The sequence below is a fragment of the Pelobates fuscus genome, chromosome 2 (genome assembly GCF_036172605.1).
Source record: "Pelobates fuscus isolate aPelFus1 chromosome 2, aPelFus1.pri, whole genome shotgun sequence".
In the NCBI taxonomy this organism is placed as follows: Eukaryota; Metazoa; Chordata; class Amphibia; order Anura; family Pelobatidae; genus Pelobates; species Pelobates fuscus.
In genome coordinates this window covers 42,453,195-42,480,261 of record NC_086318.1, presented here as the reverse complement: position 1 = coordinate 42,480,261, position 27,067 = coordinate 42,453,195, and the positions used below count along the sequence as shown (strand labels likewise).

The 27,067-nt window shown below is 40.0% G+C and overlaps 1 protein-coding gene across 1 annotated transcript in view; it reads left to right on the top strand.

The window, feature by feature from the left end:
• Positions 1–16,050: 16,050 nt before the first annotated feature.
• KLHL29 (kelch like family member 29) overlaps positions 16,051–27,067 on the top strand; it is an 830,662-nt gene continuing 819,645 nt past the window's right edge. The window contains exon 1 of the mRNA XM_063440860.1: positions 16,051–16,529. The gene's annotated coding sequence lies outside the window, so the exon portion shown is untranslated. The remainder of the gene's footprint in view (positions 16,530–27,067) is intronic.

Here is a 27,067-nt window from a genome sequence, read left to right as displayed (position 1 = left end):
TTTGAGTTTGTGAGCTTGGGGTTAGTTTAACCCCTTAAGGACCATACTTCTGGAATAAAAGGGAATCATGACATGGCATGTGTCCTTAAGGGGTTAAAATAGATTTAGACTTAGTGTGCTTGGGGTTAGTTTAGGAGAGTTTTAGAGTTAGTGTGCTTGAGGTTAGTTTCAAAGAGATTTAGAGTTAGTGTGCTTGGGGTTAGTTTAGGAGAGTTTTAGAGTTAGTGTGCTTGAGGTTAGTTTCAAAGAGATTTAGAGTTAGTGTGCTTGGGTTTAGTTTAGGGGAGATTTAGAGTCAGTGTGCTTGGGGTTAGTTTAGGGGAGATTTAGAGTTAGTGTGCTGGGGTTGTGTTTAAAAGAGATTTAGAGTTAGTGTGCTTGGGGCTAGTTTAGGAGAGATTTAGAGCTAGTATGCTTGGGGTTAGTTTAGGAGAGATTTAGAGTTAGTATGCGTTGGATTAGTTGAAAAGAGATTTAGAGTTAGTATACTTGTGGTTAGTTTAGGAGAGATTTAGAGTTAGTGTGCTTGGGGTTAGTTTAGGAGAGATTTAGAGATAGTGTGTGTGGGGTTAGTTTAGGAGAGATTCAGAATTAGTGTGCTTGGCGTTAGCTTAGGGGAGATTTAGAGTTAGTGTGCTTGGGGCTAGTTTAGGGGAGATTTAGAGTTAGTGTGCTGGGGTTGTGTTTAAAAGGGATTTGGAGTTAATGTGCTTGGGGTTAGTTTAGGAGAGATTTAGCGCTAGTATGTTTGGGGTTAGTTTAGGAGAGATTTAGAGTTAGTGTCCTTGGGGTTAGTTTATGAGAGATTCAGAATTAGTGTGCTTGGGGTTAGTTTAGTGGAGATTTAGAGTTAGTGTGCTTGTGGCAAGTTAAGGGGAGATTTAGAGTTAGTGTGCTTGGGGTTAGTTTAAAAGAGATTTAGAGTTAGTATGCTTGTGGTTAGTTTAGGAGATATTTAGAGTTAGTATGCTTGGGGCTAGTTTAGGGGATATTTATAATTAGTATGCGTGGGGTTAGTTTAGGAGAGATTCAGAATTAGTGTGCTTGGGGTTAGTTTAGGGGAGATTTAGAGTTAGTGTGCTTGTGGTTAGTTTAGGAGAGATTTAGAGTTAGTGTGCTTAGGGTTAGTTTAGGGTAGATTTAGAGTTAGTGTGCTGGGGTTGTGTCTAAAAGAGATTTAGAGTAAGTGTGCTTAGGGTTAGTTTAGGAGAGATTCAGAATTAGTGTGCTTGGGGTTAGTTTAGGGGAAATTTAGAGTTAGTGTGCTGGGGTTGTGTTTAAAAGAGATTTAGAGTAAGTGTGCTTGGGGTTAGTTTAGGCGAGATTTGGAGTTATTGTGTTTGGGGCTAGTTAAGGGGAGATTTAGAGTTAGTGTGCTGGGGTTGTGTTTAAAAGAGATTTAGAGTAAATGTGCTTGGGGTTAGTTTAGGAGAGATTTAGAGTTAGTATGCTGGGGGTTGGTTTAAAAGAAATTTAGAGTTAGTGTGCTGGGGTTGTGTTTAAAAGAGATTTAGAGTTAGTGTGCTTGGGGCTAGTTTAGGGGAGATTTAGAGCTAGTAAGCTTGGGGTTAGTTTAGGAGAGATTTAGAGTTAGTGTGCTTGGGGTTAGTTTAGGAGAGATTCAGAATTAGTGCACTTGGGGTTAGTTTAGGGGAAATTTAGAGTAAGTGTGCTTGGGGTTAGTTTAGGGGAGATTTAGAGTTAGTGTGCTTGAGGTTAGTTTCAAAGAGATTTAGAGTTAGTGTGCTTGGGGTTAGTTTAGGGGAGATTTAGAGTGAGTGTGCTTGGGGTTAGTTTAAAAGAGATTTAAAGTTAGTGTGCTTTGGGTAAGTTTAGGGGAGATTTAGAGTTAGTATGCTTGTGGTTAGTTTAGGCGATATTTAGAGTTAGTATGCTTGGGGCTAGTTTAGGGGATATTTATAATTAGTGTGCTTGGGCTTAGATTAAAATAAATTTAGAGTTAGCATGCTTGGGGTAAGTTTAGGAGAGATTTAGAGTTAGTATGCTTGGGATTAGTTGAAAAGAGATTTAGAATTAGTATACTTGGGGTTAGTTTAGGAGAGATTTAGAGTTAGTGTGATTGGGGTTAGTTTAGGAGAGATTTAGAGTTAGTGTGCTTGAGGTTAGTTTCAAATAGATTTAGAGTTAGTGTGCTTGGGGTTAGTTTAGGGGAGATTTAGAGTGAGTGTGCTTGGGGTTAGTTTAAAAGAGATTTAAGGTTAGTGTGCTTGGGGTAAGTTTAGGGGAGATTTAGAGTTAGTATGCTTGTGATTAGTTTAGGAGATATTTAGAGTTAGTATGCTTGGGGCTAGTTTAGGGGATATTTATAAGCAGTGTGCTTGGGCTTAGTTTAAAAGAAATTTAGAGTTAGCATGCTTGGGGTAAGTTTAGGAGAGATTTAGAGTTAGTATGATTGGGATTAGTTTAAAAGAGATTTAGAATTAGTATACTTGGGTTTAGTTTAGGAGAGATTTAGAGTTAGTGTGCTTGGGGTTAGTTTAGGAGAGATTTAGAGTTAGTATGCGTGGGGTTAGTTTAGGAGAGATTCAGAATTAGTGTGCTTTGGGTTATTTTAGGGGAGATTTAGAGTTAGTGTGCTGGGGTTGTGTTTAAAAGAGATTTAGAGTAAGTGTGCTTGGGGTTAGTTTAGGATAGATTTAGAGCTAGTGTTGTTGGGCTTAGTTTAGGGGAGATTTAGAGATAGTATGGTGGGGTTAGTTAAAAAGAGATTTAGAGTTTGTGTGCTTGGGGGTAGTTTAGGGGAGATTTAGTGTTAGTATGCTTGTGGCAAGTTTAGGGGAGATTTAGAGTTAGTATGCTTGTGGCAAGTTTAGGGGAGATTTAGAGTTAGCATGCTTGGGGTAAGTTTAGGAGATATTTAGAATTAGTGTGCTTGGGCTTAGTTTAAAAGAAATTTAGAGTAAGTGTGCTTGGGGTTAGTTTAGGAGAGATTTAGAGTTAGTGTGCTTGGGGTTAGTTTAGGACAGATTTATAGTTAGTATGCTTGGGATTAGTTTAGGGGAGATTTAGAGTTAGTATACTTGGGGTTAGTTTAGGAGAGATTTAGAGTTAGTGTGCTTGGGGTTAGTTTCGGAGAGATTTAGAGTTAGTGTGCTTGGGGTTAGTTTAATAGAGATTCAGAATTAGTGTGCGTGGGGTTAGTTTAGGAGAGATTTAGAGTTAGTGTGCTTGGGGTTAGTTTAGGGGAGATTTAGAGTTAGTGTGCTGGGGTTGTGTTTAAAAGAGATTTAGAGTAAGTGTGCTTGGGGTTAGTTTAGGAGAGATTAAGAGCTAATATGTTTGGGGTTAGTTTGGGAGAGATTTAGCGTTAGTGTGCTTGGGGTTAGTTTAGGAGAGATTCAGAATTAGTGTGCTTGTGGTTAGTTTAGGGGAGATTTAGAGTGAGTGTGCTTGTGGTTAGTTTAGGGGAGATTTAGAGTTAGTGTGCTGGGGTTGTGTTTAAAAGAGATTTAGAGTTAGTGTGCTTTGGGCTAGTTTAGGAGAGATTTAGAGCTAGTATGCTTGGGGTTAGTTTAGGAGAGATTTAGAGTTAGTGTGTAGGGGTTAGTTTAGGAGAGATTCAGAATTAGTGTGCCTGGGGTTAGTTTAGGGGAAATTTAGAGTTAGTTTGCTGGGGTTGTGTTTAAAAGAGATTTAGAGTAAGTGTGCTTGGGGTTAGTTTAGGAGAGATTTAGAGTTAGTGTGCTTGGGGTTAGTTTAGGGGAGATTTAGAGTGAGTGTGCTTGGGGTAAGTATATGGCAGATTTAAAGTTAGTGTGCTTGGGGCAAGTTTAGGGGAGATTTAGAGTTAGTGTGCTTAGGGTTAGTTTAACCCCTTGAGGACCGAGGACGGTTCAGGACCGTCATCGGTATTTTTGCCTTGCCGACCGCTGATGGTCCTGAACCGTCTTATGTACTTACCCGATCGCCGTCGTTCCCCCGGCAGAGATCGGCGTTGGTCCCGTTGTGGGGAGACTGCCTGCAGCCCAGACAGTCTCCCCATGGCGGATTAGGACCCCTGTGGCCATGTGATCGCTCAACAGGGCGACCACATGGTCACAATAGGTGTCCATGTGTCTGCCTGCAGGGGGACTGTCTGTGCTGACAGGCAGTCTCCCTGCTAGTGTAAAATCCTAAAAAAATAAAGGTTAAAGTTAATAAATACAAATAAGAATTATATATGTGTATATATATATGATATATAGACGTATATTATGTATATATAATATACGTCTATATATCAAATATATAATGTCATACTAAGTGTATTTTTATATTAATATGTACATATATTAATATAAAAATACATGTATAATTAAATTACACACGTGTATATATATAATATATATAATAACTATATATATTGTATATATATATATATTATTATAAAATACAAATAATAAGTAATTTAAATTAAATAAAAAAATTTAAAAATAATAATAAAAATTTAAAAAAATGTTCTATATGAAATTTTATTCTAACTGTATTTTGATATTAATATATATATATATATATATATATATATATATATCAAAATACACTTAGAATGAAATTGTATATATATCTATGTATATATAAATAAATAAAAAGAATACAAAATATACATATGTCCATATACAAAATTACATAAATAATTATATAAATATACACGTAGACTTCAAATATATAAATATGCATATATATTTAAATTCTACATGTGTATTTATGTAATATTTTTACATAATTAAGTAATTTTATTGATTGCAATTTAAGGGACCTGCCTGCCAACCCAGGTCGAAAGTCCAGAGAATTTAATTTGTTAGCACTGTATTTTACCCTGTAACGTTCTACGACACCCTAAAACCTGTACATGGGGGGTACTGTTTTACTCGGGAGACTTCGCTGAACACAAATATTAGTGATTCAAAACAGTAAATCATATCACATCGATGATATTGTCAATGAAAGTGACTTTTTTTTTAATTTTTCACACACAAACAGCACTTTTACTGATGATATAATTGTTGTGATACATTTTCCAGTTTTGAAACACTAATATTTGTGTTCAGCAAAGTCTCCTGAGTATAACAGTACCCCCCATGTACAGGTTTTATAGCGGTTTTTAAAGTTACAGGGTCAAATATATGGGTCAAATATTTTTAAATTGAAAATGGCCAGGTTGGTTACGTTGCCTTTGAGAGCGTATGGTAGCCGAGGAATGAGAATTACCCCCATGATGGCATACCATTTGCAAAAGAAGACAACCCAATGTATTGCAAATGGTGTATGTCCAGTCTTTTTTAGTAGCCACTTAGTCACAAACACTGGCCAAAATTAGCGTTCAATTTAGTTTTTTACTTTTTTCACACACAAACAAATATGAACGCTAACTTTGGCCAGTGTTTGCGACTAAGTGGCTACTAAAAAAGTCTGGACATACCCCATATTGAATACCTTGGGTTGTCTTCTTTAAAAAAAATATGTACATGTGGGGTGGTATTCAGAGATTTATGACAGATAATAGTGTTACAATGTCACTATTGATACATTTTAAAAATGTATGTTTTGAAACCGCAATATCCTACTTGTACTTATAGCCCTATAACATGCAAAAAAATAGCAAAAAGCATGTAAACACTGGTTATTTTTAAACTCAGGACAACATTTTGAAAAGAGTTAGTGTTCTTGGGGTTAGTTTAGGAGAGATTTAGGGTTAGTGTTCTTGGGGTTAGTTTAGGAGAGATTTAGAGTTAGTTTGCTTGGGGTTAGTTTAGGAGAGATTAAGTGTTTGTGTGTTTGGGGTTAGTTCAGGGGAGATTTATAGTTAGTGTATTTGGGGTTATGAGGACTAATGGATAGGGGGACCTGCCATTAACATGCTCTGTATTGTAAATGTAATGCTTCACATACAGATAAAACAAATTTCTAATTTTATCACATGACAGGAGGCTTCGTATTTTGCATAACTTTCTTTACTTTATGCCTCCAGCAGCACAAGTCAATCAGAAAACTTTAAACCAATCAGTAACAGGCATCACATCCATACATAAAGCCCTGACAGTCACATGATTTCCTCTTTCTTTGCTGCTTCCAGCCAAGGCACAGGTCAGAGTATTATGCTCTCAAATGCTTTCTGTTTATAGTGCAATTTTAACTTGTATTTATACCTTTAAGTTCTACTGTACACTGTGTCTTTAACCCCCTGTCTGGAGCTTTAACCTGTCCCTCTATTATCCCTGCTTCCCCTCAATCTATCCTTCACCCTGGACGGTCCGTTTTTCCTCCACACTACCCTGGGTTTTTCCCTTCAGGGCTCTGTTCTGTCAGGCTGCTTGCCTGAGGACCCTCGCGATTCGCGGCATTTTACCGCAATCGCGCGGGACCAACCGGTTTGATTAGGGTCCAGGGTGCTGGGGGGTGGATGGGGGGGCACGAGGGGGTGCCGACCGGTACCGTCGGGCCGCGATCACGGACCGAGCGGCAAAAAATTTGCGCGCGAACGGCGGCCATCTTGGATCTCGCGATACCGCGAGATCCTCGGCGGCCATCTTAATTTCGCCAGTTCGTGATTCCCACGAACTGGCACTAGGTTTTTTTAAAGGTAAAGTGTAAAATTATTGATACTGTTGGAAATAAAAGTTTTTTGCCACATAATATAAATGTGTAAAACTAAACACACTTCTCACTGCAGTTAACCCCTGCAACTCTGTGCTAAGGGCCACTGCAGGTAACTTACCATTAGAATTGTATTGCACCAAACCAGGAACAACTCCCATCAGGCTAAGCACACTTCTCACTGCAGTTAACACCCGCAACTCTATGCTAAAGGGCCACTGCGGGTAACTTATCATTGGGATTGTATTGCACCAAACCAGGAACAACTCCCATCAGGCTAAGCACACTTCTCACTGCAGTTAACCCCTGCAACTCTGTGCTCAGGGGCCACTGAAGGTAACTTACCATTGGGATTGTACTACACCAAACCAAGAACAACTCCCATCAGGATCAGGCTGCACTGCCCAATTGGATGATCACAGAAGGCAATGATGATTGGTCCACGGGTGAAAACACTGAAGAACTATCCAGAAACCATTACAAATTTGTTTACAAAGGGTGACCACCACGCCCAATCAGGGGCTTATAACGAAGTACGCACAATCCACAGTGGCAAAATTTCCACAAAATTCCATACACAAGGATGACTCCTTACAAAAGCGTACTGAGGTCTTAGATACCTCCCATTACCGGGCTTATGTCCCGACCATTACCGGGCTCCGTCCCGACCATTACCGGGCTCCGTCCCGACCATTACCGGGCTCCGTCCCGACCATTACCAGGCTCCGTCCCAACATTAATGACCGTTCACCCCGGTCGATAGGAGGGTGACCCCTCTACAGACCACTAGTCAAATTCCTAGTGGTACTGAGTACATGGTACCTGGGTGTCCCCCAGTTGTACGTGGAAGCCACTGTGTAGTTACATACGCACTGACGTAAACGCTGTCTCCCCACAGACGGGAAAAATCATGCAACCATTGTGTCAGACACTCCTCCATCATCAGCTGTGGATTTCCAGGCCATGATCACTGCCGCGGGGTCGGCTTCGGGGAAAAGGCTTTAGCCAAAAGGATGACGCAGACACCGCCGGAGATGGTGGACACCACGTCTCCGTCAAGAACAGAGGATAAGGAACCTACACAACTTAGGCCGGAGACAGGGGGGTCCAAACACCAATTGAAGGACTCCAACACAACCCTTCCAAGAGGTGAAGGGAATATATTGAGGAAGCGGAGCCTCCAGTCCAAGGCCTGGACCGCTCCCCTCCACAAGACCCTCATCAGAGGATGAGGAACCATTATCCCCACCGTCAGTAGAAATCATAGACGAATGGAGGGCAGAGGACTCACCCTCAGAGGAGGAGGACTGGCAAGACATACCTCAGAAAGTCGGAGAACCCAGCCAAGACCCGGAATGGCTAAGGACATATAGATATTGGGGTCTAATCCCCATGACCTAGGACGGGCTGATAACCACGGAGTACGATCTGTTACGGTATGCCAAACCGGAACACAATGGATACATGTATGTCGACAGCACCAAGAAGGAGAGCTCACGGTGCTGCCAAAGCTCCACAGTACTATATCCAATAAGGGTGACCCCTTGGATAATTTGGAGACTACCATACCTCCCCATACACGGGCTTACGTCCCGACATTTCCGACCGTTCATCCCGGTCTTATGGAGGGTGACCCCCTCCTCAGACCACTCACAGGAAAATCCCACAGGTACTGATGGAAACAATTCTGGGTGAACCCCAGTTGTACGTGGAGACCCACTAGTGGCAATAAGTGTATTACCGTACCTGACACCTGTTTCGGTACCCCACGGACCGGAAGAGGGTCCCAACAGGCCATAAGAGACTTACATACAGGGGTGACCCCCTACGCTGGGTGACCGCAGGCTAGTCTTACTCCGGTGCTAGTGGCATAGGTATGAAGGGGTGATCCCCCGCACCCTTGTCTAGGGCTTCTACCTTCAGAGTATGTTCTGGCATTGTATGCACAGACCAGGGCACACTACATGCATGTGTTCCAACACCTCTATGTTTCAATTGGAGGATCCGTACGCCCTTCCCTTAACCGAGAAGGAGAACTCACTATACCACCAAACTCCACAATTCTAGGACATATAAGGATGAACCATTAGACTATACATAGGGAGGTTTTCACGTCTCCCATACCCGTGTACGTCCCGGTCCTACGGAGGGTGTCCTCATTCTCAGACCACTACCCAGATACTGCGAAAGTGGTACCGATTAATCGAAATGCTGGGTGACCCCGGTTATACACAGAGGCACACAGAGTGGCAATAAGCGTACTGTTGTACGATCCTGACTCCACAGACCGAAAGGGTATGAACCAACAGGTCGGATTTCCCTCAATTCACCGACCGATTTCCAGGTGAGGATTAAAGCCGCAGCTCCGGGGCAGCTCCGGGGGAAGAAGTCCTCTCCAAGAGGCCGGCTAACAAGTCGGGCATCTTACCACCTAAACACCATTGGAAGGGCCCAACGCGGCTTCCCCAAAGGGGAAAGAGAACACCCCGACTTAGCTGAACCGTCTCTCAGAACGTCCTGCACATTGAACATCTCAGACTCCATCATCAGGGGACAAGGACTCCATTCCCCCCCTTCTCTGGAGATCATAAGAGAATGGAGAGTCTCCATCGGAAGAGGAAAAGTGACAGAACCCGCCTAGCAAGAAAAGTTTTCCTTTGGCACACTGGACAACCTTGGTTGACTCGCGTACCACCAGACACCCAGGATCATCCGAAAGGGGTTTGCCGGAGCACCGGGCACACCTTGCCAACCTCCGGCTTCGGGGACAAGAAGTACGAAACAACCTCAGGATGGAATGCATAACTAGGAACGAACAAGATAGTCCTCAACAGGGAGCTCGGTGTCACTGCGGGGATATCTATGTCCCGATCAGACCGAGGTCCACATAATAGTAGTAAAGAAGAAGACAGGAGACTCTCACCCAGTCATCAACATAGGCCAACCCAATGGTTTTGGGAAGTATCGACATCTCAAGAAGGAAGGTATACATCTATTAGGAGACCTCCTCCTCAAAGGGGTTTTTGCAAGGTTAGATTTGAAAGGACACTTACCTATTGGTTCACATAGTACCTCAAGAAGCCATTGAGATAGCTCAGTGGGCTAATGAATCATCAGTAGAATCTGTTCAATGCTTGGGTCGCAGGTTCAAATCCCTGGAGGTTTGACTCAGCCCTTCGTCCTTAAGAGATAGATAAAATGAGTACCATTATATTGGGTAACAACCCCTGGATGTTGGGTTATGGTAACATCCCCAGGGCATACTTGAAAACTGAATGTACCTTTCCTTGTTAAATACTTTGGTATTATTTAAACATATGTTTCAGTAAAAGAGGAGACTATATTTAAAAGAAGAAAAACTACCACAACCAGAGGACATAGTCTAAAATTAGAAGGACAAAGGTTTAAAAATAATATCAGGAAGTATTACTTTACTGAGAGGGTAGTGGATGCATGGAATAGCCTTCCAGCTGAAGTGGTAGAGGTTAACACAGTAAAGGAGTTTAAGCATGCGTGGGATAGGCATAAGGCTATCCTAACTATAAGATAAGGCCAGGGACTAATGAAAGTATTTAGAAAACTGGGCAGACTAGATGGGCCGAATGGTTCTTATCTGCCGTCACATTCTATGTTTCTATGTTTCTATAAGAAGTTTTGGAAGCTGGTCAGGACGCACTGAAGAACAAAGGGTATATGCTGTAGCATACCTAGACGACTTGCTGACCCTTTGCAAGCCCAATTCCTAACTACGTATACAAACAAGATTTATTGTTACAGTTTCTGGAATTGTTGGGACTCATAGTGAACAGAGAGGAGTCGGTTCGATTCCAGTTCCGAGTAACTACGTACCTCTACTTCGGAATAGATTCCACCCTGGACAGATTGCACCTTTCCCACATCAGCGATAGCGACTTTTCGTAAGGAAATTCGACGGATATGGCGGAAAGGCTCCATAGTACCTTGACTATTTCCCAAGACCACTTCACTACCGGGCCAGACATCGAAAACTCACTGCATGAGATCCGGGCACACCTATGAAATTGGGATCAGAATGGCAAGGACTTCGATAGTACTCATTACAGAGGTAAAGGAGCTAAGCGTGACACCTAGAATGATTGTCTTTAATTGGGATCATCCTCTGCTTCCTGCTTCTTCAGTTTTAACTTGCCTTCGGGCAGATCAAAAAGGAGAACATCATCGATTGATAATGCAGGAGCGGCTAGAGTTGGTGGATCGGTGTCTTCCAAGGGAGACTGGTATGTCAAGGGACTATTGCAACCAACTAGAGTCATGGGACTCATGGACAACAGGTATTCCCCGAAATAACTTATCCACACGGAACACTTGGAATTCACTGGGGTATGGAAAGGGACTACGATCCTTTTATTACCCCTATCTACCTCGATGTTGAATCTTTCTCATAATTTTCACGACGGGCCGATCGGAACGATCCGACCGCTCCATTAACGGGATACGTTCCGTTATTTCGACAGCGCATAGTACGATTCACGACACTCCGGTCGATCAAGAGCCTTTGATAGGCCGTTTTTCCGCAGGGTAGCATACGGTCCAGAACCATGAGTTAAAGTATCACTGTTGTGAGACTTCGATTGGGTTTTTCGGAACTAGTCAGATAACACGAACCGATCCCTTCGTCAGCCGTCAGCCATAATCACGTTACGTTAGATTTTTTTCGTCGGGTATCAGATATTCTGGAGTTCGACGTAAATGGTTTTTCGGTATCACCAGAAGGAAGGACCTCTACGGTGTCTCGTAGAACTAAATCCTTTTCGCGTCCGTATTTTACCCTGTTCCCGGTGGTTTCCCAGTTTTTGTGCAGTTATAGCGGTGTTTTGTTATATGGAGATCCCGACAACACTTAGATTGACACATTAAAGACATCTGCTGGGCTTATACCAACCATACAAGCCAGTTACCATGAACACTCCGTCTAGATGGGTTCACTGGTTGTTATCGTTAACGGGGGTGGAGACGTGCTTTGGGTACTCATTCGGTACGAGGCACGGCTGCTTCTCAGGCCTTCACGGGGGGCCTCTATATTTTACAGGCAGCGAATTGGACACGGCGAGACAACTTCCGTATATTTATTTTTGTCAACCACACACGCATCCTTTTCGCTCATACCATAGCTTTAAAAATGCAAAATACAAAGCCTCCGGTCATGTGATAAAATTGTAGATTATGCTAACGTAGTGTACCTATAATCTTAATTTTAATAATGACAGGAGGCGAGTATTTTCCCTCCCTGTTTCCCTCCCTGTACTCTGGGAAATTCTAATTTTCTGGTTGTCATTTTCACAGTCTAATTATAAGATTTTGGATATTTCAGTCTATTTATGGGATGCTTATCTGGTTGACGGGTGTTACAGCCGTGGCGATTATTAAAGTATACTACGGTTGTTTAATGTTTCAGTATATTAACGTAATATAAATATAGATGCATACAGTACTGGATTTAATGTGGACATCAGTTGGGTTACATCACCTTTCACGTATTTCTGTTTTTTTCAGAGTAACCATCATAAAGATAAAGATCAAGATAAAGCTGGAAGGTTTTTCAAGTCGTGTTCCAAGTTATGTTCTACACGTTACTCAAGACTGTTATTTGAAATCCCTGACGTTATAATGGACTGTTTTCGCAAAGAGGAAGTCATGCGACTGTCAGGGCTTTATATATGGATGTGATGCCTGTTACTGATTGGTTTAAAGTTTTCTGATTGACTTGTGCTGCTGGAGGCATAAAGTAAAGAAAGTTTATGCAAAGACTCGCCTCCTGTCATTATTAAAATGAAGATTATAGGTACACTACGTTAACATAATCTACAATTCCCCTGCAGTAATGAAATATAATAAAAGCATAGGGTACAGGCAGCTCATATAAAATCACTAATGATACTGATGATAATGATACTAGATAATAAATGTCTCCTTTTGATTATTGACTAGTGGGAAAGTGAAGCTCTTTATGTTAGTTTCCCTGTTTTGTAGTGAATATGCAGGGTGCATACAAATCAGACTGCCTTGTATATGCATGGGAATGCCTGGAAAAATGATCCACCTCAACCATAGTCAGAACTTGGCTATTTTTGTTTTATTATTGCCATTCTGATTTAATTTTGCAATTTGGAGTTTACTAATAACCCTGTATCAGTAACTATACGCATCAAACTAAACTCCTAACCCTAACTGCCAGTTCTTAATCCAGTACAAACTAACCAGTCTGTATAACCAGTTATAAATAACCTTGACATGATTAATGAAATCTAAATTTACATTTGAAGATGCAATACTTCACATTCACTATTTTAAAACTTGTCAATGCAGCTAGAATTGCTGGGCGATCTGCAAATATTGCACAAGATATCTAAAGCCAGAGGTCTATGTGAGGGCCATTGTGTTAATAAATATTTATGTTTGTTATTTATTTAAGAACAGATCCCATTTATCCATTTGATACAAACAATATTGGGGATACATACCAGGGCAATCAAAGGATGAAAGCACATAATTAACAAAACAAAACACTTGACATGTATCAGAAGATACAAGTCTGGGGTGCAGTCCTCTTGTGCAAACTAATTATATATATACACACACACACCATGGTCCTGCACTTGTCTGTCAGCATTCCTTACCAAGGTGCCTCTCCAGCCAAATACAATACATAGACCCAAGTAGAGCACTCATTGGATTCTTATGAACTTTTATTCCCAATACGGTTACGTTACATCATCTTTTCAGTCTCAAACATGGAATTTCATCAGGATCCTCAGAAAGGCCGTGTTCGGGACTAAAAACATGTTGATGTAACATAACCATATTGGAAATAAAAGTTTAAAGGACATAAAGAATCCAGTGAGTGATGGGAGCTGCAGAATCATTCTAAAGCATAGTAACTTCTGCTATTTTTTTTTTGGGGGGGGGGGCACTGCATAGAATGGTGGGAAAATATAGTAACACTGGATAGAAGCACTAAATAGAATGTTGGATATAAAATGTTCCAATGGATAGAATGGTCGGGATGCAGAGTAACACTGGATAGAATATTGGGTAGACAGGGTAACATCGAATAGAATGTTGGGTAGATAGGGTAACATGAATAGAATGTTGGGTAGACAGGGTAACACCGAATAGAATATTGGGTAGACAGGGTAACATCGAATAGAATGTTGGGTAGACAGGGTAACATCGAATAGAATGTTGGGTAGACAGGGTAACATCGAATAGAATGTTGGGTAGACAGGGTAACATTGAATAGAATGTTGGGAAGACAGGGTAACACTGGATAAAATGTTGGCTAGACAGGGTAACATTGAATAGAATGTTGGGTAGACAGGGTAACATCAAATAGAATGTTGGGTAGACAGGGTAACATTGAATAGAATGTTGGGTAGACAGGGTAACAATGGATAGAATGTTGGGTAGACAGGGTAACATTGAATAGAATGTTGGGTAGACAGGGTAACATTGAATAGAATGTTGGGTAGACAGGGTAACATTGAATAGAATGTTGGGTAGACAGGGTAACATCAAATAGAAGGTTGGGTAGACAGGGTAACATCGAAAAGAATATTGGGTAGACAGGGTAACATCGAATAGAATGTTGGGTAGACAGGGTAACACTAGGTATAGACTGTAAGCTCATTTGAGCAGGGCCCTCTTTAACCCTTCGTTTCTGTAAGTTTTCTTGTAATTGTCCTATTTATAGTCAAATCCCTCCTCTAATAATATTGTAAAGCACTACAGAATCTGTTGGCGCTATATAAATCGCAATAATAATAATAATAATAATAATAATAATAATAATAATAATAAAAAAAGGTAGAAAGTTGGTGATGCAGAATAACACTAAATATATTGTTGGATATAAAATGTTAAAATGGATAGAATTTTGGGTATCACAGTGTAATGTCAATCCCACATCTGTTGGGAGCATTCATTCAGTGTGAGGAGGGAGTGGGTGTGGGCTCCTAAAAGTCCCAAAATGTCAGTAGATCACCCCTTCTATCTCCTCTGCATGTAAAATCCTTAACCTTTTCTCCTGCAAAAACAGGCAGTATCTTGGATTAATGTCTCAATCAATAAAATCAAGTTGCATTTGTAAGCACATATAAGTACCAATCTTCTCTATTTTGCTATTCTTTTCTCACCACTTGGAAAGAAAACAATTTTCTCCTCATATAAACGTATTACATAATGTGTGTTCATGCCGTCCCACAAAAAAAAAAATCACAGTCTTTTACCATTCCCATGGGACTTTCACCGCCCCCCTGGATAAATGCACAACTACTGCAGATTAGGTCTCTAAGACTAAAAGGGTTAATATATACACTATCACTGATGTGTGTCTGTAATAACCCTTTTAGTCCCATAGGAATTATCACATTGTATCCAGATTTGACTGGAAGGGTTAATACATACCTACTTTACATGACATCTCTGGGGATATCTGTTCCTGAGGTCCCAAGCCAGGTAAATCCACTCAGTCATCCATGCACTATGTGCATATTGACTATGTATGTGTATATGTGAGTGACTATGGTCAGGGGAAGTGGGCTAACATCACAAATGTCTGTACATTAACCCTTTAAATTCCAGAGAGATCATGTGAAATGGTTAAATATTACTTACCTTCCAGTGCCACAGGGATGATACAATCATTATTATTATTATTATATTTTTTTTTTATAAAGCACCGACAAAGTGTTGCACATAGATGCAATTGGTCCAAGTCAAAAGACAAAGGTACAATACATCCAAGAGACCATACAAAATCTGACAAACAAATACAGGAGGATTCAGGGCCCTATTCCTGTGAGATCTTATAACCCAGATGTTAACCCTTCAAGTATCGTGAGGATAACATATGGTGATCCCTGTGTGGCTGAAATACTTAATAAACACATATACCAATGAAAGGGTGTTGGGACTAATCATATTAGTCCCAGATATGTCATGAGAATTGGTCATTAATTAACCCTTGCAGTGCCATGGAAATGATACAACGTGATTCGTGTGGGTTAAAAAAGACACACAGCATTGGAAGTGTATATATTAACTCATTGGTAAAAGGTAGAGATTACAGAGGGACTGACAGGGTAAATAAATGCACCTTTTGTATATAACGTATATAGGAGAGGAAATAATTTGATTTGCAGGTGTTGATTAAAGAATAGTAGAATAATAAATGATTAGTACAAGAGAGCATGTATAATCACATCTGCTTAGAAAACAATGCAGACTGGCTTTTCTGTTGATTGTATGAGACATTTTAGAGGCTGGCTGCTTTTTGCAGGAGCAGGGGTTAAATATTCCCCATGCAGGAGAGATGTATTGACCTTTCAGGACTTTGTATTCGCCTTACAGGACTATCAGCAGCCACACAGCCTCCCTCCTCCTCTCTCCCCACACAGCCTTCCCAGAGATGTACTAACACATCCTTACAGGGACCCAACTTTAGCACTGACAGCTGCGCCCGCTTAGCGCCGATCTGAGAGGCTGCAGACAGCCAAGGCTGCCAAGTGGATGTGTGCCTCGCCCCCCGTGTGATTGGAGTCCCCTCCCGACCGTGACGCTCCTGAACCCGCCCCATCCAGCAAGTAGACAGCCTCAGAGAAGCAGGGAGCCAGAAGGGAGCATGGTCCGGATCTTGCAGCAGCTTCACCTCCTACATAGACAGAGCTCTCCTCCTGCTGCAACCCAGGGGCTCACACACCCCCCCACCCACCTACCTGGACAATCAGAGCCAGGACTGAGCTCACCGCAAGCCATCACTGGGATCCTTACTATTCCTCACCACCAGACACGGGCATTCTAACCCAACATTCTAAAGAAAGTCTGCTACACCTGAACGTTCTATTCCCATCATTCCTGGTCACTGGGAGCCAAGGACAAGCTGTGCCTGGAGACTGCAGGTAGGAAGAAATGCAATCTCACTGATAATGTGCCAGGGGGGTACCAGCCAGCACCTAGAGCCTGCTGTATGTTTGGCTGGGGCTGGGCAGAGCCCCCCATGTCACAGCCCTTTCTGAGGAGTGAGGGGTCCAGGCTGATCTGCTGCTTTGTATTGGATCGCTCTTGTTGATGTTGGAGAAGTGAGCTACATCCTCCTGTGTATTATTAAGTGCATGTTAATGATCATCTGCCCATGCGCTGTTGATAGCAAAAAAAAAAAACGAGCAGGGAGGGAGGGAGGAAGATTATTGGCAAAAAAAAAAAAAAAAATGATAGGGAAAAAAAAAACGTCCTGCCTGTCAGACAGAACAGGGGAAGATGCTCTGGGAAACTGGGGGTTAAAGGTAGTATCATCATCCATCAGGGTGCAGGTAATGGTCACCTATTAGGATACATACCCTGAGGCAATGGTCCATTAGGGAACTACAAACGCTGTTTATTTCAGTGTGCAGAGGGTGTGATAATCACAGTCCGGTTTCCAGGGATCCTGTGTGTTATTGGGCTGTGATGGGAACATGTTTTATAGCTGTGTCTGTATGTCGACATATGTCTGTCTGTGAGATGTATTGTTACATCCTTCCCTGGCTGATAGAGTTAACACGTTAGAGCAGAGAGGAGGGAGATATTGCTATTTGTGGATATATATATATATATATATATATATATATATATATATATATATATATATATATATATATATATACACACATCTTGATATCGATATATATTGGTGCTTTATAATATTGCAGACACACGGCGGAGGGTTGGCAGTAACATTGTAACATGATCCTTGTTTTTGGTATCTGAAACCCACCCCTCATTCATGATTGCCCCCTTTGCCCAGATGTGCTGGCGTGTCTGCGCCCGCCTGGAATGTGTCATTAACTGCCTTGCTATGCTGTGTGCCGCTCTGGGAGGGCAGGGGGGTAGACAGCATTGGGACCGGTTATTACAAGCTGTCCCTCAGTCTAGAGCTGCTACAGGGTTGTATTCTGTAGGCTGTCTGTTTTTGGAAATCAACACTGTATCCTCACACCTGCTGTGGGCTGCAACTCCCATCAGTCCTAGCCACACCCACCCGGCTGCCTAGGGCTGATGGGAGTTGCAGTCCACAGCAGCTAGATTGGCATCCAGTTCCTGAACCCAAGGGGTTTGAGTAGAGCGTTTTTTTTATGCCTGTGTTTTATACCAGCGTGGACTCTGCCCTCTCGTTTCACCGATTTGCTCCAAACTTAGTAGTAGTTCTAGTGACTTGTCTTGCTTTCTTTTAATAAAATGTCAAATAGATCACATAGTATATGTCCTATATTGATCCTATTTATATAATATGCTAAAATCCCAGACTACTAGAAATCATGTTACAATTGTGTGTAAATAATGGAAGAAAATTAAATGTCATTGTACAAAACAAGCAAAAATCTTACTTTTGTATCAACTGTGAATGCAGAAAACATTCTAACCCTCATTATTCATATCTACTAAGCAAATGCCACCAGTATCAATACTTGCTATGTAACTGTCTCTGTAACAATACTTTAGCCAAATGCTTTTCATATTACTATTTCTGAACAGCACCTTAGTGTATCAGTATAACCCCAGCTACCATATAACTAACACTTTCCCCTTAAATGATTGAGATAGATTACTTTTATCCCACAATTAAAGTACCTTCTATCCAGTTGCTACTATGCCAATACTTTCTATTCCCTTATTCAGAAAAGCCCTCTATTCACATAGCCTGCTCTTAGTATCAATACCCATTATCCAATTGCTCAGAGTATCATTACTTTCTATAACACTGGATAGGGTATCATCCTTAGGAAACTCATTGAAACACTCTGTGCCAGACTACAGTGCCTCTAATCGCATATCCAAAGCCCATAGCTCCATCCTTAGACACCCACAATGACATTAGTGATTTTAAGCACCATACACCAATTCAATACTACAGCTATCATTCTGTCCATGGTATTTTTATTATCAAATGTAGACTTTTCCCCATCCAGTTCACTGCCCCAAGTCATTTCTGTTCCCCCTTGTACACAAACATTTAGTAGGTATGTAGTAACCAGTTTAATTGGAAAAAAAACTAATATAAATTAAGTGTGGGCGAAAAAAAGTTGCAATAATGAACATTCCTCTAATTTTTCTTAATGGCGATTTGACCGCTAATAATCAATATAGCAAACTGTGATAAATTGAGAATAATAACGTGCACGGTAAATATCACATATTTGAAGAATATGTATACACACGGTGCTTTTTTATGCAAGATCAGAATAAAATAGTTTACATTTGTAAACAGATTAGCACAGCTGTGATAAATTAATAACAAATTGTCATAAAAATAAATGGATTATACCAACGCAAAGTCAAAAGCTTGTAACTATTTTTCTTAGTCTAGTTATTTTTGCTCTTTAACCCCTTAAGGACACGGCTTCAGAAGTAAAAAGCCAACATGATGGGAAAATGTCCGTCATGTGTCCTTAAGGGTTAAGTACATCCCTTCCTGAAATATCTCTAAGCCTTTACTTCAGTATAAAATATCACTATTTAGATTCAGTGTTTACATAATATCCACCCCTTTGACAGTTAGCAGATATTCTCAAACCTTCCTCTTACACAGATTTTTTTTTCGCCCATCAAATCTGTCTTGTGGGATTTTTTTTTTTTCTGTCTCGCTTCCTGGATAAATTATATATTAATCCTTATTTAATTTTTATGGAATGTCTAAGTTGGATTTTCATTTATTTATCTGAACTGCTTATAAGTTCACACAGCATTTTATAATGTTTTCACTTATTTAAAAGTTATTCGCTAGACCATGATTTTGTCAGGAACCAATCAAGGAATTTTACGCTTTGACACCCGGGAAACCTCTGCAACTTGTCGTTTTTTTTAATATTTTATTTTTACTATTATTGCCCTAACCTTTACAATTCCCTGTTAAAATTCTCTACAACTCATCCATTTACTGAATACCCCAGTATCAATGGAAACCCACAACTCCAAAATAAATTTCATTGAATGGCTTAATCCACCTTACTTTTTGTTTGCAATCCATGTGGATGTTATTAAGTTGGGAATTTATCTACTGATTTTTTTTCTTTTACAGTATCTCAATACCAGACAGCCCACAGCCAGGGGTCTGAAATGTAGACAGTAATATAAGAAACTAACTGTAGGATATTATGCTGTACAAACCGATATGCATGTATATAGCATGTCCTTTCATTTTATTTATTTATAAGTCAACACTAATGGTACATATTTATCATCTCTGCATTTAAAGTGCTTGTAAATATTTGACATTTTTAAGTTCTAATGTACTGTTTGTGTGTTTTTGTTTTTGTATATTTTTTTTAACATTATATGCTATGTAACTGATATATGTATGTAAAAATGTACTATAACGTTTATATATATATAAACGTAACAGGATTTAAATGGAGTACCCATGATATTGCGTTCTTTGGATATAGGGCAATTGAGAGGATGTTGGTCTGATAATTCAGAAATTCTTTGGGTAACTGGCTCACCCCAATGCTGAAACTGGAAAATGCTAGGAGACTGCAGTGCGTACATGCTGATAATCTGTCCCCCTTTTGTACAACGCTGTGGAATTTGTTGGCGCTTTATACTGGGCAATGGCTTAACTATCCCGTTACTAGATGAAAGTGATGGAACGTTTTGGTTTAAGTGAAGATTTAGAGGACACTAAACTATTCAACTTCAAACATGCCGCATGTGGTTGTATTTACTACTTTTCCAAGTTAATGAATCCCTCTGGACATTGAGATCTTTTCACTTCATCCTTAGACCTTGTGTCTGCATGGTCCCTTCTGGATCACAGTGATAATCTCATGTAGATGCTGTTTGCTGTATTTTTTCTTTTACGCTAGAATGTGAGTTTGTTTGAGCAGGGTCTTCTTCATATCTTGTCTGTCAATGACTTATTGTTAGAAAGTCTCACTGCATAATTGCATGGGGCTGTGGAAAATTATGACGTTACAGTAAATCATAATATTACGGACTTTAACCAAGAACTAACTGCACCTGAATTACATTACCCTCAACTGGTTCAAATTAGGAATGCTCCTAATATAATACATATGTATTTTATTAGGAGCATGTCAACTATACCACCCAGAGAATTAAAGGCACACTCAGAGCACCGTAACACCTTCTTTGGATGAAGTTGTCATGGTGCCAATAGGTCCCAGGAGCTTGCTAGTCTTCAGGGGTTAAACTGTCAACGTTTTATCCCCACGCTTTCAGTCTTTCTAGTGATCAGCTGTCTCACTGAACTTCTGTTTTGTTTCTGAGGCTTTAATCAGGATACCCCTGATAGGCTGATAATTTCAGCTGGAGGGTTCATTTAAGTGTTTGGAATTAAAGAGTAACTGTCTCTAATATACCTAAGTTCTGCATACCCCTCCCATATGTAGGCTTCATCTATGGTAGAAAATCAAGCGTGGGAGTAGAGAGAGAAAGTAGAAGTGCAAATTACTTTTCAGGTCGTCACCAGCATTAATATACCTTATTATCCTTAAATATATATCTCTGACTGGTATTTGTTTTTCATAATCCTTTAAGGGATCACTCTTAGTCTGTAACCACAGCACTGCCACTACTGTGTAGATAAGCTGCTTCCCTCCAGCACAGTCTGGCCCACACCATGTGTAATCTCTATGGTGGGGATTGGTGGTTGTCTCCTTGGACTTCCTTAAGGGAGTTTCTAGACCTAACCACCTCCATAACTATATCCTACTGAGACTCATCCCATTAACTTGTGTCCTCTGTACTGTACATTCCATCCACATGCATCTCCGTTTAATCTTTAGAGCTGCTCTATCAATCTTTGCTGTATTATAGAGAGGACATCCAGGGCTTTCCAGTGATATGTCATGTGATAGACTGGGATGCTGGGAACTTCCTATTCCCATTCATCAAAAAAAGACGTTGTAAGACAATCCCCCCCCTCAGTTCCCAGGAGTTTATTGAACAAAGAACAATGTACCTTAAGAAGGATGGTAGCCATACAACAAACTTGCTTGGCTTAGGCAGGGTATATATAGACTGCACTCTACAAACAAAGTATCCTGACCCACCACTACCGACAGAGAAGGGCACACTTAGAGGAAGGGCTTCAGAAATCCCAGTGGGGCTCCGTGAACATTGGATCTGTATACTTGGAACAGGAAAGAGCGATCCTATGGGAAGAACTCATCCCAAAAAAATATTCTAGTAAAAAATATCTTACAAATGCAATGAATCCAAATAAAATAAATAAATGTGGATCCTTATCACTTGCCTTTTGCTAGTGAGCTGCTAAAACTTTCTCTATACAATAACATTTGTGGTCGTATACAATAAAAAGAGTTATAGTAATGGTGGTGTAAGTCGGTTGTGGTGTGCCTAAACCGACGTTCGGGTTGGCCTGTAAAAGAGGGCCCACCAAGATGAATTGCTTAATAAAGGGAGTGATGGGTGGGCTGAACCAGAGGTCTGTGTATTTATAGGCTGGGTAACTCCTACTGGCTCAGCCAGTGTCAGTTTGTGCGTGTCAATAATACAGATGTGGCTTTTTCCCTCTGCTTGTCTGAATACTATTCCTCAAAATAACATCAGATCTAACGATCCGTGCTGAAGATAGCAGATATACATACCCCTTGCCATCATTTTATTTTATTTTTTAATTTAATGATTTGAATGATTGCATTCAATATGTTACTCCAAACTGTCTATCTACATGTGACTTCTATACAGTGTGTTACTTGTCGGTGCCGGTTTTAAGATTTTGGTACCTTTTTTTTAAAAATCTGTTTACAATAGTAAATAATTCTCCAGTGTCGGCTACAATTATTTGATTTTTTTTTGTAGTTGATGTTTTTCCCTTGATACTGTTTTAATTTAGTAGTGTGTATGAAAGGGAGAAGAAGTATGCAAACATTCTTCCTGGAATCTGTCATGTTTATAACACAGTGCTAATTATACAATCTTAAATCAGTATATCTATGTACAATGTTTTTGTAGATGTGTTATGCATCACTTGGCCGAGGAATACTATAAAATGATAACAAATGCTTTAATTAAATTTACACCCCTCCTTGAACCTCCCATAAATCTTATTTATGTTTCCAGGTCTATGCTTATTGAATAAGCTATAGGAAACTGTAATTAAGGTTAATTATTCTAGTTTATGTAGTGTGTGTTGGTTTAGTGTTGCTGCTTTTGTAGATTTAATTGATTTATTCTGTGCTTGTGCGGTCAGTTACAGGAGATTTCACTTTCAAACTTCAAGTCCCATTATCCTCAGCCAACATTGTTCTGCCAAAAATGAGTTGGCTTTAAATTCTCATTGACTTGGTGTGCAACTGAACTGTGCTAAGATCCAGCCTACTTTTTTTTTGGGGGGGGGGGGGGTGGAGGGGGAGTTGTTATATTGACCTACATTTTTTGACTTGTATGTCCATTTACCATAAACCACCATTTATTGAATAAACACACATGTGTTTCCCATGATCTTGGACTCTCAGAGAGAGACAATACCCAGGGACCTGGGGGATGGACTCTAAATTAGGTTTCCCTACTTATTATTGCATGTACAGTCTATAGAGAAATTCTGTCAATTCATAATTCAAAAAGCATTGACAATGTGTACTTTGGAGACTGCACTGAAATTGTCTTACTTGCCACACCTGAGACTTTTTAAAGAATCCCACTCGCACATCTTTCGACGTGTAATAGTCGCTCGGTATACAGTCTTTCATGTAGCAAACAAACTGCTCTCAAAAGAGCAGTTTTTAGCATTTATTATCTTGATCTAAATAATTAACAACACAGTGACATTTCTTTTCTGTATAACAGTCACATTGGTTTATAGAGAGGAAAAAAAAAAGCCTCAATGGATTAAAGTCGTGAAATCCTAAAATATGCCTCTGTTGTTGTGTCTGTGTTTTTTCCACTTGTCTAATCGTCTTCTTTAATTAAGAATTCCTGCCCCCACCAATTCCCCTTCACAAAGTAACCTGCGAGGTTAGATGCAATGCTTTGTCTGTGCAGACAAGTATATAAAAAAAAAGTTCACTTTTTGATTAATTACGACTTGGTAGAATTCAGCTCTGCAAAGGTAGCACAGAAAATACTAAAAGTCATAAAATGTTTTTCATTTTTTTTTTTTTTTGTCACCTTTTTAATTGCATTTCTAATTTGCACTGTCTGCAAGCCATGTGGATGACACTACATAGGAAAGTAAATAAAACCATTTGTCTGAAAGAAGTCATGAGCTAAGAACAGATACAACAGACGTGAGGAAAACGCTAATTTGAGCCGTTTATTACCCGAGCAGGAAACGGTAAATTTGAAAATATAATTGCAAAATTTAGTCCAAATTAGAAAGCTTGGATTTTTTTATTTATTTTTTTTTTTTTTCAGCTCGATCTATTCTGGTTTAAATGTTGCAACTGTGTCCCAAATCAAAGTTTAGTAAATACTAATTTTGCTGTTTTAAACCTGAACTGTTGTAATTCCCTCTAAGCCTCTTCCACTGATTGGACAAAAATGCAAGATTGAGGTCTATATCTTTCACCTGTTAGTGGATTACCATCAACACAATTCTCTGCCAACCACTGACTCATGGGTCTCTGAAACGGATAAAACTGTAGTGCAATTTTGGGCACCTGTTCTAAAGAAGGATATCATGGCACTAGAAAAAGTGCAGAGACGAGCTACAAAATTGATGAAAAGAATGGAGCATTTTAGTTATGAACAGGGGTCAAGTCCTGGAGAAAAAAGTGTGGGAACTCACCCATGATTCCCATTCCCTCCCCCCCCCCCCCCCAAAAAAAAAAAAATTACACTCCTATGCATATAGTGCAGTTCAGGGTGTGTAATGAATGTAGTGTGTTTGTAGTGAGTGCAGTCTGCATAATAAATGTAGTGTTTTTGTAGTGAGTGCAGAATGTGTATAATGAATTTAGTGTCTGTAGTGAGTGCAGAATGTGTATAATGAATTTAGTGTTTGTAGTGACTGCAGAGTGTGTATAGTGAATGTGTGTTTGTAGTGAGTGCAGAGTGTGTATAATGAATGTAGTGTGTTTGTAGTGAGTGCAGAGTGTGTATAATGAATGCAGTGTGTCTGTAGTGAGTGCAGAGTGTGTATAATGAATGCAGTGTGTCTGTAGTGAGTGCAGAGTGTGTATAATGAATGCAGTGTGTTTGTAGTGAGTGAAGAATGTGTATAATTAATGTAGTGTGTCTAGTGAGTGCAGTGTGTATAATGAATGCAGTGTGTTTGTAGTGAGTGCAGAGTGTGTATAATGAATGTAGTGAGTGCAGTGTGTATAATGAATGCAGTGTGTTTGTAGTGAGTGCAGAGTGTGTATAATGAATGTAGTGAGTGCAGTGTGTATAATAAATGTAGTGTGTTTGTAGTGAGTGCAGGGTGTGTATAATGAATGGAGTGTGTTTGTAGTGAGTGCAGTGTGTGTATAATGAATGCAGTGTGTTTGTAGTGAGTGCAGAGTGTGTATAATGAATGTAGTGAGTGCAGTGTGTATAATGAATGCAGTGTGTTTGTAGTGAGTGCAGAGTGTGTATAATGAATGTAGTGAGTGCAGTGTGTATAATAAATGTAGTGTGTTTGTAGTGAGTGCAGGGTGTGTATAATGAATGGAGTGTGTTTGTAGTGAGTGCAGTGTGTGTATAATGAATGCAGTGTGTTTGTAGTGAGTGCAGAGTGTGTATAATGAATGTAGTGAGTGCAGTGTGTATAATGAATGCAGTGTGTTTGTAGTGAGTGCAGAGTGTGTATAATGAATGTAGTGAGTGCAGTGTGTATAATAAATGTAGTGTGTTTGTAGTGAGTGCAGTGTGTGTATAATGAATGCAGTGTGTTTGTAGTGAGTGCAGAGTGTGTATAATGAATGTAGTGAGTGCAGTGTGTATAATAAATGTAGTGTGTTTGTAGTGAGTGCAAAGTGTGCATAATGAATGCAGTGTGTTTGTAGTGAGTGCAGAATGTGTATAATGAGTGCAGTGTGTATAATGAATGCAGTGTGTTTGTAGTGAGTGCAGAGTGTGTATAATGAATGTAGTGAGTGCAGTGTGTATAATAAATGTAGTGTGTTTGTAGTGGGTGCAGAGTGTGTATAATGAATGCAGTGTGTTTGTAGTGAGTGCAGAGTGTGTATAATGAATGTAGTGTGTTTGTAGTAAGTGCAGAGTATGTATAATGAATGTAGTCTGTTTGTAGTGAGTGCATAGTGTGTATAATGAATGCAGTGAGTGCAGTGTGTATAATTAATGTAGTGTATTTGTAGTGAGTTCCGAGTGTGTATAATGAATGTAGTGTGTTTGAAGTAAGTTCCGAGTGTGTGTATAGTGAATGTAGTGTGATTGTAGTGAGTGCAGAGTGTGTATAGTGAATGTAATGTGTTTGTAGTGAGTGCCGAGTGTGTATAATGAATGTAGTGTGTTTGTAGTGAGTGCAGTGTGTATAATAAATGTAGTGAGTGCAGAGTGTGTATAATGAATGTAGTGTGTTTGTAGTGAGTGCAGAGTGTGTATAATGAATGCAGTGTGTCTGTAGTGAGTGCAGAGTGTGTATAATGAATGCAGTGTGTCTGTAGTGAGTGCAGAGTGTGTATAATGAATGCAGTGTGTTTGTAGTGAGTGCAAAGTGTGTATAATAAATGTAGTGTGTTTGTAGCGAGTGAAGAATGTGTATAATTAATGTAGTGTGTCTAGTGAGTGCAGTGTGTATAATGAATGCAGTGTGTTTGTAGTGAGTGCAGAGTGTGTATAATGAATGTAGTGAGTGCAGTGTGTATAATGAATGCAGTGTGTTTGTAGTGAGTGCAGAGTGTGTATAATGAATGTAGTGAGTGCAGTGTGTATAATAAATGTAGTGTGTTTGTAGTGAGTGCAGGGTGTGTATAATGAATGGAGTGTGTTTGTAGTGAGTGCAGTGTGTGTATAATGAATGCAGTGTGTTTGTAGTGAGTGCAGAGTGTGTATAATGAATGTAGTGAGTGCAGTGTGTATAATGAATGCAGTGTGTTTGTAGTGAGTGCAGAGTGTGTATAATGAATGTAGTGAGTGCAGTGTGTATAATAAATGTAGTGTGTTTGTAGTGAGTGCAGGGTGTGTATAATGAATGGAGTGTGTTTGTAGTGAGTGCAGTGTGTGTATAATGAATGCAGTGTGTTTGTAGTGAGTGCAGAGTGTGTATAATGAATGTAGTGAGTGCAGTGTGTATAATGAATGCAGTGTGTTTGTAGTGAGTGCAGAGTGTGTATAATGAATGTAGTGAGTGCAGTGTGTATAATAAATGTAGTGTGTTTGTAGTGAGTGCAGGGTGTGTATAATGAATGGAGTGTGTTTGTAGTGAGTGCAGTGTGTGTATAATGAATGCAGTGTGTTTGTAGTGAGTGCAGAGTGTGTATAATGAATGTAGTGAGTGCAGTGTGTATAATGAATGCAGTGTGTTTGTAGT